The sequence below is a fragment of the Pseudophryne corroboree genome, chromosome 4 (assembly GCF_028390025.1).
Source record: "Pseudophryne corroboree isolate aPseCor3 chromosome 4, aPseCor3.hap2, whole genome shotgun sequence".
NCBI classification, from domain to species: domain Eukaryota; kingdom Metazoa; phylum Chordata; class Amphibia; order Anura; family Myobatrachidae; genus Pseudophryne; species Pseudophryne corroboree.
Window position 1 is genome coordinate 560,379,183 of NC_086447.1, and position 15,077 is coordinate 560,394,259.

General features: G+C 42.7%; 1 long non-coding RNA gene across 2 annotated transcripts in view; it reads left to right on the top strand.

The window, feature by feature from the left end:
• The first annotated feature begins 288 nt into the window (after positions 1-288).
• Positions 289-15,077, top strand: part of LOC134909957 (uncharacterized) — a 29,026-nt gene continuing 14,237 nt past the window's right edge. The window contains exon 1 of one of the 2 annotated variants that reach the window (XR_010176070.1): positions 289-1,250. This is a non-coding gene — a long non-coding RNA (uncharacterized LOC134909957). The remainder of the gene's footprint in view (positions 1,251-15,077) is intronic. The other variant, XR_010176069.1, reaches the window with a different exon arrangement.

A 15,077-nucleotide genomic window follows, 5' to 3' on the forward strand; every position in this document is an offset into this window, starting at 1 on the left:
CATTTAAAAAAAAATGCCGCCTCTGGGGATCCCGGATTTAAATATATACTATGCAACTTGTTTTCTATGTTTCCTTTTGCATAGTATATATTTAAATCCGGGATCCCCAGAGGTTTAATATACATATAATGACATACCCTGGACAACATGGAGAGTTAATATAAACTTGAGAACTGTAATTGAGAGAATTATCACCCGATAACATCACCAGGACAACGGACGTATTACTATACTATTGGACAGGATATGTCGATGGTCCGGGACGGAAGTGACGTCATGTCACTATAGAAACGGACGCTGGTTACAGTGAGGAACCATGGGATATGTAGGAAATCGGAGATCTAAAGCGTCACTATGGAAACAGGCACTAATCGCAACTGAGAAACATGGGACTTGTAGGAAATAGATGTATAGGCATCAGCTGCGATCGGCGCCGTTCCACTGGACAATGGATATTTAAATATTCTTTTGGTTGATGGCTCCACATGCATACCTTGAGGACTCCTTGAACAAGACCCCAGTGTCGGGGTGGAAACGCATCGGAGGTGCTAGCAAATGGCCGCCAGGAATAGCAGCGTTTTGTGAAGCCAGAGGACTTGGAACAGCACAAATAACATCGAGGGTGCCCGGGACTCACCTTTCTCATGCTGATCTTGACCTGAATACTTCAGTTCATATTCTCTGGTAATTTCATTTATCACGGCTGTGTAGATGACCTGCTGCATATGTATTTTATGTGGAGCGAAAAAATTGTGTTTTTAAATGGTCATTTATTAAAAAGTGAAAAAATTGTACTTCACTATATTATTTTTCTATATTACCTTTTGGGTTACCTGGTGTAAAATCTGCCTAAGAGTGAAACATGCCAGGACAAACAATATAGGACACCATCCAGACCACAGCGGCGGATAAGTCATACCCAATTTTTTTCATTGCACATTGTGGTGGAGGTTGGAGCAATCGTCCTTTTTGTGGCAGTAGACAAATTTGGCTGCATATTGTTAATTAAGCGCACTTGGGTTAGCCTCACGTTCTCTTTTTTGGTATGTTGTTAAAACATTCTGGAACTACACAAGTTGTCAAGGACAAGTTAAAAATATAAGTAAAAATCTGGACCAACTTACTGGCACACCCCTTCAGCACTTTCCCTGGAATCCCATCAGGACCAGGCGATTTCCTAGTACAGACACCTAACAGACTATTTCTAACTGCAGTCTCGGAGAGGACCAACAAGTGTTCAACCAAATGAGGTAGTTTACTTACAATAGAGGTATTACTCTTTTCAAATCTAGCATAAAAATTGCTCAACTCTTCCAACAAGGAGCTGTCAGGAAAACCTAGAGAGGGGGATTTACTTTTCTAATCGTCAAGCTGTGAATCACCTAAAAATCTTACACTTACTTCATTGTCCTCAATTTCAAACTGGCTCAATTTACTCCACAGTCAACATTTTGGAAAAAAACTGCCTACAGATGTGTCCTTCATACAATGTTGCTGCGGGAGGCATAGCGGGAACTCCCGCAGCCTGCAGCTCCCCTATTGAAAGCTATGGGTAGCGGGAGCATGTTACGCATGCTCCCACAACTGCTGCCGTCTACCACATAAAAAACTATGGGTAGTGGAAGCATAGCTTCCCACTACCCCTGCTAATAGATGTCCGCTTGGCTCCCCCAAATTTACTGTACAGGTAAAGTAATCCAGGTTGATGTTTAGCTAAATGATTCACATGGTTTTATATGCTGGCAAATCTCCAAATTTATTTTGACTAATAAAAAAACAGTTTCTTGTGAAAAAACATACTTACCACTTTACCATGTGCTTCTCTCTGTGAACTTATGGTCACATGACAACGAAAGTTTACAGTTGCCTACATACAGGTTTGGGTCAACTTACCCACTGGCTCATTTTACTCCACTTTCGCCTATACCCCTGCTGCTATTAAGCCCAAAGCAATAGCACTGAGACGTCCCAGGACAATACACAGCATAGCAGCATAGTCTTCCCATGTACATTACATTACACACACTTCACTCTTCACAGCCAATTGAAACTTTTTACATCACCAAAAGTGGGCTTCGGTCAGTGGCGTAACTAGAAATTTTTCTCCCCCAAGCCAAAAAATCCTTCGGCGCCCCCCCCCCATAATTGGCACTAGTAAAGGGACAAATATGCGCGCGCTGCCAAAAAGGGTGTGTGGCTTCGTTGAAATGGGCGTGGCTTCGCGTAAAGGGGTGTGGCATTGCAGGAAAAGACTACCTTATACCCCAGTTTTGCAACCTGCACGCCCAGACGTTAGCCACCACAGGAAAGAAAAATAATCCTGATTCATGCCCCTTACATTATTTGTCATTTTTCCTCCTTATAGTAATGCCCAGTATACATTATTCCACATACTGCAATGGCCTTAGCCATTATGCCACACACAATAATGCACATGACACAATATGCACACACTGTAATGCCCCCGACACATTATGCCACACACCGTAATGCCTGTGACACATTATGACAGGAATCGCAATGCCGTTATACATTATGCTACACACTGCAATGCCCCTGATACATTATAGCACATACAATGTCTGTGACACAGTATGACACACACCACAATGATCCTGAGAAATTATACCACATACCACAATGCCCGTGATATAGTATACAACACACCGTAATGCCTGACACATTATGACACACACCGCAATGTCCGTGATACATTATGCCACACACCGTAATGCCCATTACACATTAAGTTCTACAGTAAGGCTTCTAATTGCTTTTAAATTACCTGCTCGTTGCCAGGGGTTTCATGCTCTTGGTTCCATGCACGGTGCCAGGGGTTTTCATGCTCAGGGTGTCATGCTCGTTGCCAGGGGTTTCATGCACTGGGTGTCATGCTCGTTGCCAGCGGTTTCATGCTCTTGGTTCCATGCACGGTGCCAGGGGTTTTCATGCTCAGGGTGTCATGCTCGTTGCCAGGGGTTTCATGCACTGGGTGTCATGCTCGTTGCCAGGGGTTTCATGCACTGGGTGTCATGCTTGTTGCCAGGGGTTTCATGCACTGGGTGTCATGCTCGTTGCTAGGGGGTAGTGCTTGTTGCTAGGGCCATGCTCCCAGTGCCACATATGCCCCCAGTGCCAGATATTCCCCCACAATGCTGGGTATATGCCCCCAGTGCCAGACATTCCCCCACAGTGCCAGGTACATGCCCCCAGTGCCACATATACCCCCCCCCCAGTGCCACATATGCCCCCTCAGTGCCTGCTCCCCCCAGTGCCAAATATTCCCCCACAGTACCACATATGCCCCCTCAGTGCCTGCTCCCCCCAGTGCCAGATATTCCCCCACAGTGCCAGGTATATGCCCCCAGTGCCAGATATTCCCCCACAGTGCCACATATGCCCCCTCAGTGCCTGCTCCCCCAGTGCCAAATATTCCCCCACAGTGCCATGTATATGCCCCCAGTGCCAGATCTTCCCCCCACAGTGCCAGGTATATGCCCCCAGTGCCAGATCTTCCCCCACAGTGCCAGGTATATGCCCCCAGTGCCAGATCTTCCCCCACAGTGCCAGGTATATGCCCCCAGTGCCAGATCTTCCCCCACAGTGCCAGGTATATGCCCCCAGTGCCAGATCTTCCCCCACAGTGCCTGCTCCCCCCACCCCCGCTCCTTTGTGTTGGAGGGACACGGAGCGCATAGCGCGCCTCTCCTGTGTCCCTCCTGGCTCTCCCGCCGGTCTAATAAAGGAAGTGCTGGTTCGTGAGCCAATCAGAGCTCACGAACGGCACTTCCTTTATTAGACAGGCCGGGGGAGAGCCAGGGAGGGACACAGGAGAGGCGCGCGATGTGCGCTCCGTGTCCCTCCTTACAGCAGCGGAGGGAAGGAGACCGCAGATTGACATGCGGACACTCGTCCGCATGTCAATCTGTGCAAAGTCAGTGGCGCCCCCGCAGCCCCTCGCCCCCAAGCCACCGCAAAGACTGCGGGGGCAGTAGTTACGCCACTGGCTTCGGTTGACCTGGGGGAGCAGAGCTTCAAATGACCCAGAGGGCAGAGCTTAGCACAACCAAACAGTGGAGCTTCATATGGCCTGGAGACTGAGCTGTGTACTTCCCCGGAGCTAAGCGGGGTTTAGACTGGTGGGCAGTGGTGCCGAGAGAGGGGGGGAGAGGGTACAAATGACCCATACCCAGGTCTGATGGTGGGGCCCAGTGAGGGTCCAGTAGGGGCCCAGGCTCCCTCCCCCTTACTTGGCAGCAGCAGCTGCAGCTCTTTTCCTCAGCTCAGCACACGCTGCGGTTTGCTGGGCTGCAGTGTGGCCATGAAGGTGCTTAAAATACTATTTTTTTCTGTATTTTTTTCTAAGGGTACATGACCACACCTCCTGTGATTAGGCCACACCCCTTGAAAAGTACCTGGGCTCAACCTGGCTCTTGACTGCCCCCTGCTGGTGGGTGGGGGTGAAAGCAACTTGTTTCAGGCAGCCAGAAGGTGAATAGGAAGGGCATTGGATGCTGTTGGTAGGTGGAAAGAATTCATTTTTTCCTGTCAAAACCGTAGTAGATCCTGTGCACGTATTTTCATGAAGGTCCTCTACAAGGGCGTAGCCAGAACTTTGTGTGCCCTATAGCAACACTTTAAAGGGGCCACTGTCCCAATGCTTCTAGAGAAACACCTCTCCGCAGCAGTTGTTAAATGTTATGCCCATCGTAGTGCCCTAGTTCACGTTATGTCACATTATAAGGCTGACAATACATAATATGGCACACAGTATCCCCAATTCACATTATGACATACAGTGCCCCCAGTTCATATTGTGCCACACTATAGTGCCTCCACTTCATATTGTGTCCTAGTATATTATTATTATTATTATTATTATTATTATGTAACATTATAATGCCTTCCTGTTCATTGTACCTGTGTATTACAATATGCAGCTCCGGGGCATTACTAGATATATTGCAGGCCCAAAGGCATAAGTTTGCAAGGGCCACTAAATGCCACACAATGATGAAAAATGTATATAACACATGTAACTGTGACAGGGAAGGTGGGCCCCTCTCAGCTCTGGGCCCCACAGCAGCTGCACTCCCTTCACCTATGGTAGCTATGCCCTTGGTCCTCTAGATGCAGCTCCACCTGCCCCATTAGTAATCCGCCCCTGCCTGGCAGATACTGACTGGAATGAGCTAATAGCAAAAAAAAAAAAAATCATTAATCTAGTCAGACAAGTAGGTACAGTTAAGGCAAAACATCTGTATCTGTATCTCTGGATCAGATAATGAGTTTAGGTTTACATGCCTGTGTAAAATCTTGGGGTATGGTAGCATCCACACATGCCTGTAGCAGCCTTGTTGCTCCTCTACTCTTCTAGCAACCTGGCACTAAAGTCCTGCTTACAAGTAGTATCTCGTATGCATGATTTTGCCATAAACATCCATTTTCCTACAGCCCAGAATAGACTACACAGAGTAGTCATTTTTATAGACATCATAATTTACCATTGGTTGGGATTTCAACTTATTTATTTGGGTTGTTTTGACAGCAGCTTTCTGCCACTTGATAAATCTGGTGCTTTAGACTTTAATAAATCTGGTAACTAGAACACCACTGGGAGAAATATGAACATTTATTGAACTTACCCATATGTCTTTACATTCAAACATTAACTGTATGAACTCAGATATCACATTAAACAATGTCTTACCTTAAAAGCAATCATATATAAATGTATATAATCACATAGTTGTTGCAAAGTGACTATATAGTAGTAATATAATCACTGGTATATATTGTAAAAACATAAATAAATAGGAAATAAGCCCTGAAATTGTGTTTTCCTATTAAGGCAATTTCATAGGTTTTGTATCTCAGCTGCCCAAGCAACATTCCTGTTTTGTTGTCGTGGATGTAGATTGTTCTGTGTCATGTCACATATAGCTGTGCACAGAATGCCCATGCTGAGCCATGAACTGATCCCATGGTCATTTGGTGACATTTCTTCAGAGAGACCGTAGGACAATAGCTCTGCTCTGTCCCCTTGTGTCTCTTCTTTCTCTCCTTTGCTGTCTTAAACCTGAGATCCTTTTAGGTTTATTCATGAGCTGAACTGCTGGATGAAAAATGGTTATTTGCATTATAGCATTACATTTAAATGCTATGAATTACTGGAGCCTATAAATATTTCTAGATAGAACATTTTATGAGCTGCAACATTCAGCTGAGCGTTTCTCCCTGAGTTTATTTCTTGCATGCCCAGGGCAGTATCTCCAATAAATCATCATGTTGTTGAATTTTAAATACTAAATCTCTTGCTCTGCTCTTATTATGTTTTTACTTTTTTCACTAAATTATTTTAAAATTAAACAATTTAAATGTTCAGTGGTTAAAAACGTCTTTCTTTCTTTCTTTCTTTCTTTCTTTCTTTCTTTCTTTCTTTCTTTCTCTCTATTATTTCTCTCAAATTATTCAAATGGCCATAGTTTTCAGGATAATTAGAAATGATAACATCAGTCTATTTAAACACTAAAGGACAAGGTTTGACAAAGTAAACTTCCTTTAATGTACAATATTAAATGAAAGCTACTCTCGTTGACTTACAAAAGATTTTAACCATGCTAGTGTCAAAGTTTGCAGACAAGGAAATAAGGTGTGAGTACAAATAATAAGCAGGCATAAAGCTGTACAACCAGGGCTGTAGCAGAGTGAAAATGTGCCCTGTGCCCACCCTGACCCAGAGCTTATAACATCATATTGTCACCACAAGGGGGCTAGGTGGCAGGAATCAAGAATGGGCTGAGCACCTGGAGCATTCTAAAAATGCTCTGGACAGCTTTGTCACATCTTGCTGCTGGGACCAGGCACAAGTTCAGCTGCCACACAAATGTATTTGACATGGAGAGTGTCTGGAACTGTGCCCTGCAGCCTAGAAAGTTGATGCATGGAGTGTCCATTCCAGGTACCCTGCATGCAAAATGCAGCTGCCACAGGGCAGTGACAGTGTCCCCTAGGCCCAGCTCTTGATACCAACATGACTTAACAGTGGCAGATTTTACCTATGAGCTCTTGACCTTTTTCATGGTGACCTTTAGTCCAGTCCGATCTTTATCTTGTGTCGAACTAGTGCATGTCGACCAATAGTGGTCGACCTAGTGACTGTTGACATAATTAGGGTCGACCCAATGATCCACACCCGGATGAGAGATGGATGGATTTGATGATGAAGTGGGTCTTGAGAGCCTGTTTGATGTTTTGTAGAGAGAGGGAGAGTCTGATAAGGAGAGGTAGAGAATTCCACAGATAGGGAGCAGCATGTGCAAAATCTTGGAGGTGGGAGAGGGAGGAGGCAATCAGTAGGCAGGAGAGACAGCACGCATTTGTGATGTGAAGATGGCAGGCGAAGATGAGGTCAGAGAAGAAAATGGGAGAAGAATGGGTGAGGGCTTTTTATGTGAGTGTGAGAAGCTTGAATTGGAATCTGAAGGGGAAGGGTAGCCAGTGAAGGGCTTATAAGAGAGGGGAGGCAGATGTAGTACATTTGGAGAAGAAGATGAATCAAGCAGCAGCATTGGAGAGAGTCAGTAACCAGGGATGCCAGATAGGAGGAGATTATTACAGTAGGTCAATCTGGAGATGGCCAATGAGTGAACGAGGGTTTTAGTAGCAACCAGGGTGAAACCAGGACTGATCCTTGAAATATTCTGATATCAAAATGTCAGGACTGTGAAAGGTATGGATTGTGTGGTTTGAAGGAAAGTGAGGAGTCAAGGATAACTCCATGACAGTGCACTTGGGGGCTAGAGGAGATAGTTGATTTGTCAATAGATAATAAAATTGTGTGAGGTGAGATTATGTGTGAGGATGGGAAGATGATCAGTTCAGTGTTAGACATGTTATGTTTAAAAAAGCCCTGGCACATCCAGGAAGAGATAGCAAAGAGTCAGTTGGAGATACGAGTGAGAAGAGGTAAAGAGTTCAGGAGAGGAAAGGTCCTAATGGGAATGGGCTGTTTAGGGGGTGGGCTCTGTGGAGGGGGGGCTGATTCTGAGATAGAGGAAGTTGTGGCCTTCCATACTAGTGCAGCTTTCTATGGTCATTTTATAGTGATAACTACTGTGATGTAGACATGACCTGAATGGAATGCATTCATAACGAGGCAGTTTAAGAGAGGAGAAGACCCATGTGCAGGCTCCATGTCGGCCCCCTCCTCTCTGGAAGCTAAGAAGACTCTGGCTTTGTGCCAAGTTTACTGAGCATGTGCAGGTCTCCGGGAACATGGCACCCATGCTGTGTCCCTGAAGACTTCTCTATTGCGCATGCACAAATCTCTGGGAAATGAGCCACCAAGCCATTTTCCTGGTGATTTCTGTCTGGTCAAACTCAGGAGAGGTAAGTATAATTATATGGTTGCAGGGTGTGCGGTGTGGGCCTCAGGGCCGGTAACAGAAATTTGGTGTTTATGGTGTCCCTCTTCCTTGATCTCCTCTGATGTCCCCTATCCATGCCTCCCCAGTAGGTATACCATGTACCAATACAAGCTGCAATCATTTACAAGGCAAAACCAACCTGGTTTTGCCTTATGAATGATTGCCATTTTAAATACTGTATATGACCATTCCCAGCCAACATCCCGCACCTGTTTTGGAATACTGCAAAATATAGCAAAACAATAACTATGGAATTAGTTGTTCATAAGAGTTTGACTTACTGGTCGCTACTGTTTATTATGTTATTTATATAGTGCAATGCATATTACACAGCACTTTACAGGGAATATTCCCTGTATTCTACCCCAGTGGAGTTTACAATCTATTGCCCTTATTTATCAATGAGTGATACATTTCACTGTGAGCGATAAATTGCACCAGCCAATCAGCTACTAACTGCCATGTTAACAGACTGTGTTTGACAGTTAGGAGCGGATTGGCTGGTGCAATTTATCACTCACAGTGAAATGTATCACTCATTGATAAATAAGTTCATGTATTTCCTATCATATGTACACACATACACACTAAGGTTATTTTTTTATTGTGAGCCAAATAAGCGCCAGGTATATTTGTTTTGGATTGTGGGAGGAAATTGAAGTAGCCGGAGGAAACCAATGTAAGCACAAAGAGAATATACAAACCCCACACAGATGATCCATGGTTGGGATTAAACTCATGACTACAGTGCAGTGAGGCAGTAATGGTAACCATTACCTTAACCATACTGCTGGAATATTTATGTCTACTAAACCTTTAATTTTCTTTTTTGGCCTCTAGGCTTGCATACGTGTTTTTTTTATACTTCGAACATGAACTTGCTGAGCAGTGCCTGGCAATCAAGTAACTCCCTAAGAGTGCTCACACAGCCGTGCCCTGCTCAGATCCAGACCACTTTAATCCTGGCATGACCCTGTGTGGTTGGGGACCACCCAAACCTCGGGCACTTCAGAACGCCGGGGCCCATTACAGATGTACTCTTAATCCAACTTTCAGATCTGAAGATTCTGGAGGACTCAAGCTGGATACTGGTTCTTACTCAGTACTGAAGAGCAAACTGGAACCGAGATCCACAGGAACACAGGGAGTGTATGTAACGTTGCACTTGATCGGGCTGGAATCAGTGATCGCAGGACCAGGTGTATGAGTGCACTGAATGTATATGAGATTGCTCTTTGCTGGATTGGACCCAGGAGACACAGGAGTGTAGTGCACAGATTATACATTAACTTGCACTAGGCCGAACTGGAACCGAGAAACATAGGAGCAGGAATGTAAGTGCACAGACTGTGTATTAACTTGCCCTTGGCCGGACTGGAACTGGTAAACACAGAAGCAGGACTGTAAGTGCACAGACTGTGTATTAGCTTGCCCTTGGCCGGACTGGAACCGGTAAACACAGAAGCAGGAGTGTAAGTGCACAGACTGTGTATTAGCTTGCCCTTGGCCGGACTGGAACTGGTAAACACAGAAGCAGGAGTGTAAGTGCACAGACTGTGTATTAGCTTGCCCTTGGCCGGACTGGAACCGTTAAACACAGAAGCAGGAGTGTAAGTGCACAGACTGTGTATTAGCTTGCCCTTGGCCGGACTGGAACTGGTAAACACAGAAGCAGGACTGTAAGTGCACAGACTGTGTATTAGCTTGCCCTTGGCCGGACTGGAACCGGTAAACACAGAAGCAGGAGTGTAAGTGCACAGACTGTGTATTAGCTTGCCCTTGGCCGGACTGGAACTGGTAAACACAGAAGCAGGACTGTAAGTGCACAGACTGTGTATTAGCTTGCCTTTGGCCGGACTGGAACCGGTAAACACAGAAGCAGGAGTGTAAGTGCACAAACTGTGTATTAGCTTGCCCTTGGCCGGACTGGAACCGGTAAACACAGAAGCAGGAGTGTAAGTGCACAGACTGTGTATTAGCTTGCACTTGGCCGGACTGGAACTGATAAACACATGAGCAGAAATTGGGAATCCAGTAGTGGATGCAGCTTGCAAGTTTACAGGATATAATACTGTGCAGATGGATATACTGGTCTCTAATAAATAACAGGAACAGGTACCTGTACACCTGGGCTACCCAGAAGAGAACTGTACACTGGCGTCTGGAGCTAGATGCTGCTATGAAGCGATGTTGTTCTGGGCGATTTGATAGTGTCAGTGGAAGTACTTAATACACCTTGCTGTGCGGGTACTGGATGACAGACCCATCTGAACGGACCAGCTGACCATCAGTAACATGGTGACGACCAGTGGTGGAATATGGTGGGAAAGACCGTGGGGTGACCACATGGCAAATTGGGGTGCTGCGGCCACCATGGGGACAGCCAGGAGAGTGCCCAAGATGCTACTGCACATAGGAGACTACCAGTCAGACTGAGCACCACATCGGTGAGTGGTGTGGACCAATTCTCCATTGCCTGACATGCCCTTGTCACCGGGCCTGTAGGGCCCATCTACACTGTATTCATTATAGATACAACAATGGTGTATTCCACATTTTGGCTATATCCAGATTTTTAATTTCATGTGGTTGGGAGGTATGATGTTTATATAGTATGCTATAATGGTGAACAACAACTGAACATAGATACTGTATGCTACATTTTCTTGTTGAAGCAGTTACAGTGATTCACGCATTTTAACTATAATCTAGATGACATTTTTTCTGCATGTTTTACTATAATCCACAAGATATTTTAATATATGTATACATTCCTGTAAATGATAATTATTCTGTATAATCAGTGAGTAATGATGTCATAACTTCAGTGTTCATAAAGAAGGGTTCTACATAATACAGAACAATGACTGTCATACTATAAATTATTTTGGATATTTAAATTACCAGATTTCAGATCTTAGCTTTATGTGACCTGTATGAAATGTAAGGCTTATATCCTTACATTTTTATATGGTCACATAACTCTTATATCCATACATTTTACAGTAGACGTATGTTGTCCCATATATTTTTTCAATATATTGTCTATAGGGAAAGATTTTGTTATGCCTTTCCACGTTATACAAAGATCACAAAGACTATACCTATTATGTAATAAGAATCAACCGTAGGAAATTATTAACCACCTTTTGTCTTCTTTTTGTGCCTTTTCATTGTTTATATGATGCTTGGTAAAACCGACAAATGATTGTCTTATGCAGAGTCTGAGAACAGACATCAGTGAGCTATAATTGTTTTTTTATATTCTTATATAAGCATATCACTGACTTTTAGACTGTAGGGCTAACCTGTTGGACCTACATTTCCCTGCACTCTTCCTTTTCTGAACATCACACTTTTATCCCAGTTGTAATCACCTCCATGGACAGTATAGTATATTGTTATAGAAGATACACATATGCAGTAACTTCCGCTCAAAACAATTGTCTTCACCAATGTGTTAGCAAGTGCATTATTGTTGCTACCAATGTGTTATCAAGTACATTATTGTTGCTACCAATGTGTTATCACTGTATTATTGATGCTATTTATGGCTGTTTAGTACACTGTCTTTACACAATTAACTGACATGAGTCTCTTTGACCAATAGTAATTTAATAAATATGTTCCGTAAAGAATAGACATTGTTTTCACATAATATACGTTGTGCAACAAATCTGATCTTTAAAGCTTATTCTAACATTCTATCACTAACATCTGTTCTAGGCTTTTGAAGTTTACTTGGTAAAAATGGAAACATTTCCTTATTGGTTCTGCTCATATACTCATTAATATAGAATGGTCTTGGTTTGCAAAGACCGAGACCACAGGAAACCACATCAGTCTCTCCACACTTCTGCTGTCATTATTATTGTTTGAGGCACATTATTCAGTCTATAGTCTCTAAACTCCCAGGTAACTAAAGCCAGTGGGGAACTCAGTTTGATATCAAATATATTCTCTATGAAAGCTTTGTTTTGTTATGGGAAGAAATGAGCCTTCTTTACTTTCATCTCTGTGTTCTAACATTACCCATTATGTGAGCATCTTTATATGTGTGCCTCATCCAACCCGTTCAACATAGACTGTGCAGAGCAACAATAAATTTTCCATTTTTCTTTAAGGTCTTCAAACGCGATTTTAACCATTCCTCATCTCCTTTATTTCATAACTGCCAGGGTTTGACATTTACTGCATTTTTCTCTTTCTTTGTCTTTTGTTAGTTTCTTCTTTTTTTGTGAGACTGAATTATGAGTCTATTTTACTGCTAGTCACATTTATTATGCACATATAGTTATGGAAGGATAAATTGTGCCAGTATATTTTATAACAGGTAATCTAGTGTATTTCTATGTAATGTTAAGTACAATTACTCATTAGATTAATATCAATAATTTTATAATAATATGAACTGTATTTTTGCACTGGGAAAGGTCAGCAGTTGCCCGTTAAAATACTAGAATAGGAAAAACTATCAGGGAAAGATTTGACAAATAATTCTTTATCAATAAATTCTTTCTTATTCATTATTAATCAATCACCTAAATAGGTGCAATGTGGCTGATATTATCATAGTACAGTTTGATAAATACATTTCAGTAATGTTTAATACATAATTTATCTTTTTATTAAAAAAAAATAGTTTGACAGTGTGCGGTGGGATGGAATTTTTATCCTTAATATACATACACATTTAATATCTTTTAAATGTTGGATTAGAAACAAAGTTACCTTGATTTTTCAATTAGATGAAGAGTGGAACAAACTATAACATTAAGCGCATGGCACACTGAGTTGACAGCTGCATACCTCCTAACTGTCCCTATTTTCGCGAGACAGTCCCATTTTTGGGAACACGCGAGGAGTTTCAATTCTATGCAGATGATGGTTGAGAGGTATGCAGCTGCAATATCTGTTGTACAATATAATCTTGTTGTAGGTGATTTTAACTTTTTTTTATATATGAGTTTTATTTTATTTAGCATAATTATGAGCATATAAAACAAACTAGCTACTGTGATTTTTTACTTTATATACGCCAAAAGTGGTCAATTCAGTATGCTAACTGATAGCTTACTGCAGAATACTATTTATTATAATAATAATAATAATAATAATGATAATAATAATAATAATTTTATTTATATAGCGCTCTTTCTTCAACAGGACTCAAGGTGCTTTACATCAAAAACAATGCACATAGGGGGTCATTCAGCTAAGTCCGGCGATGCTTTGTACTTGAAGAGTATCTCCCGGTCAGCCGCAGGGAGTTACTTGTCACTGCCCCGGGTGACATCACGCAGCCGCTGCAGCCTGCCCCCTATACAATCCAGCCACGCCTGCGTTGGCCGGACCGCGACCAAAAGTGGCGGCCAAATGCCGCTGTGCCGCCCCCTCCCGCCCAGCGACCGACTCTGCCTGTCTATCAGGCAGAGGCAATCGCTAGGTAATGACAGCCTTCGGCCATCTGGCATGCACCAGTGCATGCGCAGTTTCGACCCGATCACGTCGCTGCGAACAACTGCAGCGTGCAATCGGGTCGGAATGACTCCCATAATACAGAAGATTTAAGTAATATAGCAACTGACAAGCCACACAGACTTAAAAAGAAAACCTTGAGCAACAGTAAGCATAATGCAGGATTGGTGTAGGCATTTATAGAGCAGAGTATCTGGAGTATTGAAGGTTCTTAGTATGAGAAGGGTCCGTCACCACTGTATTATTAGGTGATTTAAAAAAAAAATTTTTAAACCAAGAATTATTTCTTTAGCTAACTAATTTCTGCCCAGTTATTACATGACTAGTTATTGGGGAGCATACAACAGCTATTTATTGTATGTTAAATAATTCTAATGCTATTAGCATGGCCACATGCATATGTGCTCAGACAATAGCTATACTGTACGTACTTTAAATTGAGGTGCTGCCAAGTCATGTACCTGCCCAGATCCTCACCTTACAGGATATTGTGCTTTAATTGTCCATAAAGCATGGCTTTTAGTACAGCTTAAGTATTTTTCTGATGTTCTAAATCATTGCCTGCTTGAGTTTTTGTTTAGACTAACTTGATGTAAAAAATGGTGAATGTTTAACTAGTAGACTCATCATTGACTAAATTGCTTTTAGACTGACCATACTCAGAGCCTCCATCGTGCGACCTCTGTCTGGAAAAATGAAATAGGTTGTTGAAAAGGGGTGTGACCTTTGACCTTTTAACGTTATTTTGTCCATCAGGTCAACAGTTGTTCCACAGAACATCAGCAATTGTCTCTTTCTTTGTGTCACAAGTCTCTTGAAACATTATGCAAGGATAATTAAGTGTTGAATAAAGGTCAGTGCGGACAAATAAATCAAACTGATAGTTGGAACACAGACTGATTGAGCAAAAACAAGCAACTTTACCATGCCTGTTACTGCATCTCTTCTGTTAACTGACTGTTAACATTAAATCCAAAGGCAGCAAGTGGGAAAGCTTTGTGCCGAATCAAAAGCTGAGCAAAGAGACATGAGCTTTAATTGTCCAGCTTTATTTTTGGAATAAAGACATGCAGTGCATCAATTTAACTGACTTTAATGGAGCACAGAACTGAATCAATTCTTTAGAATACTAATTGACTTTAAAGATTCTTCTGGCTTGCAGAACAGGAA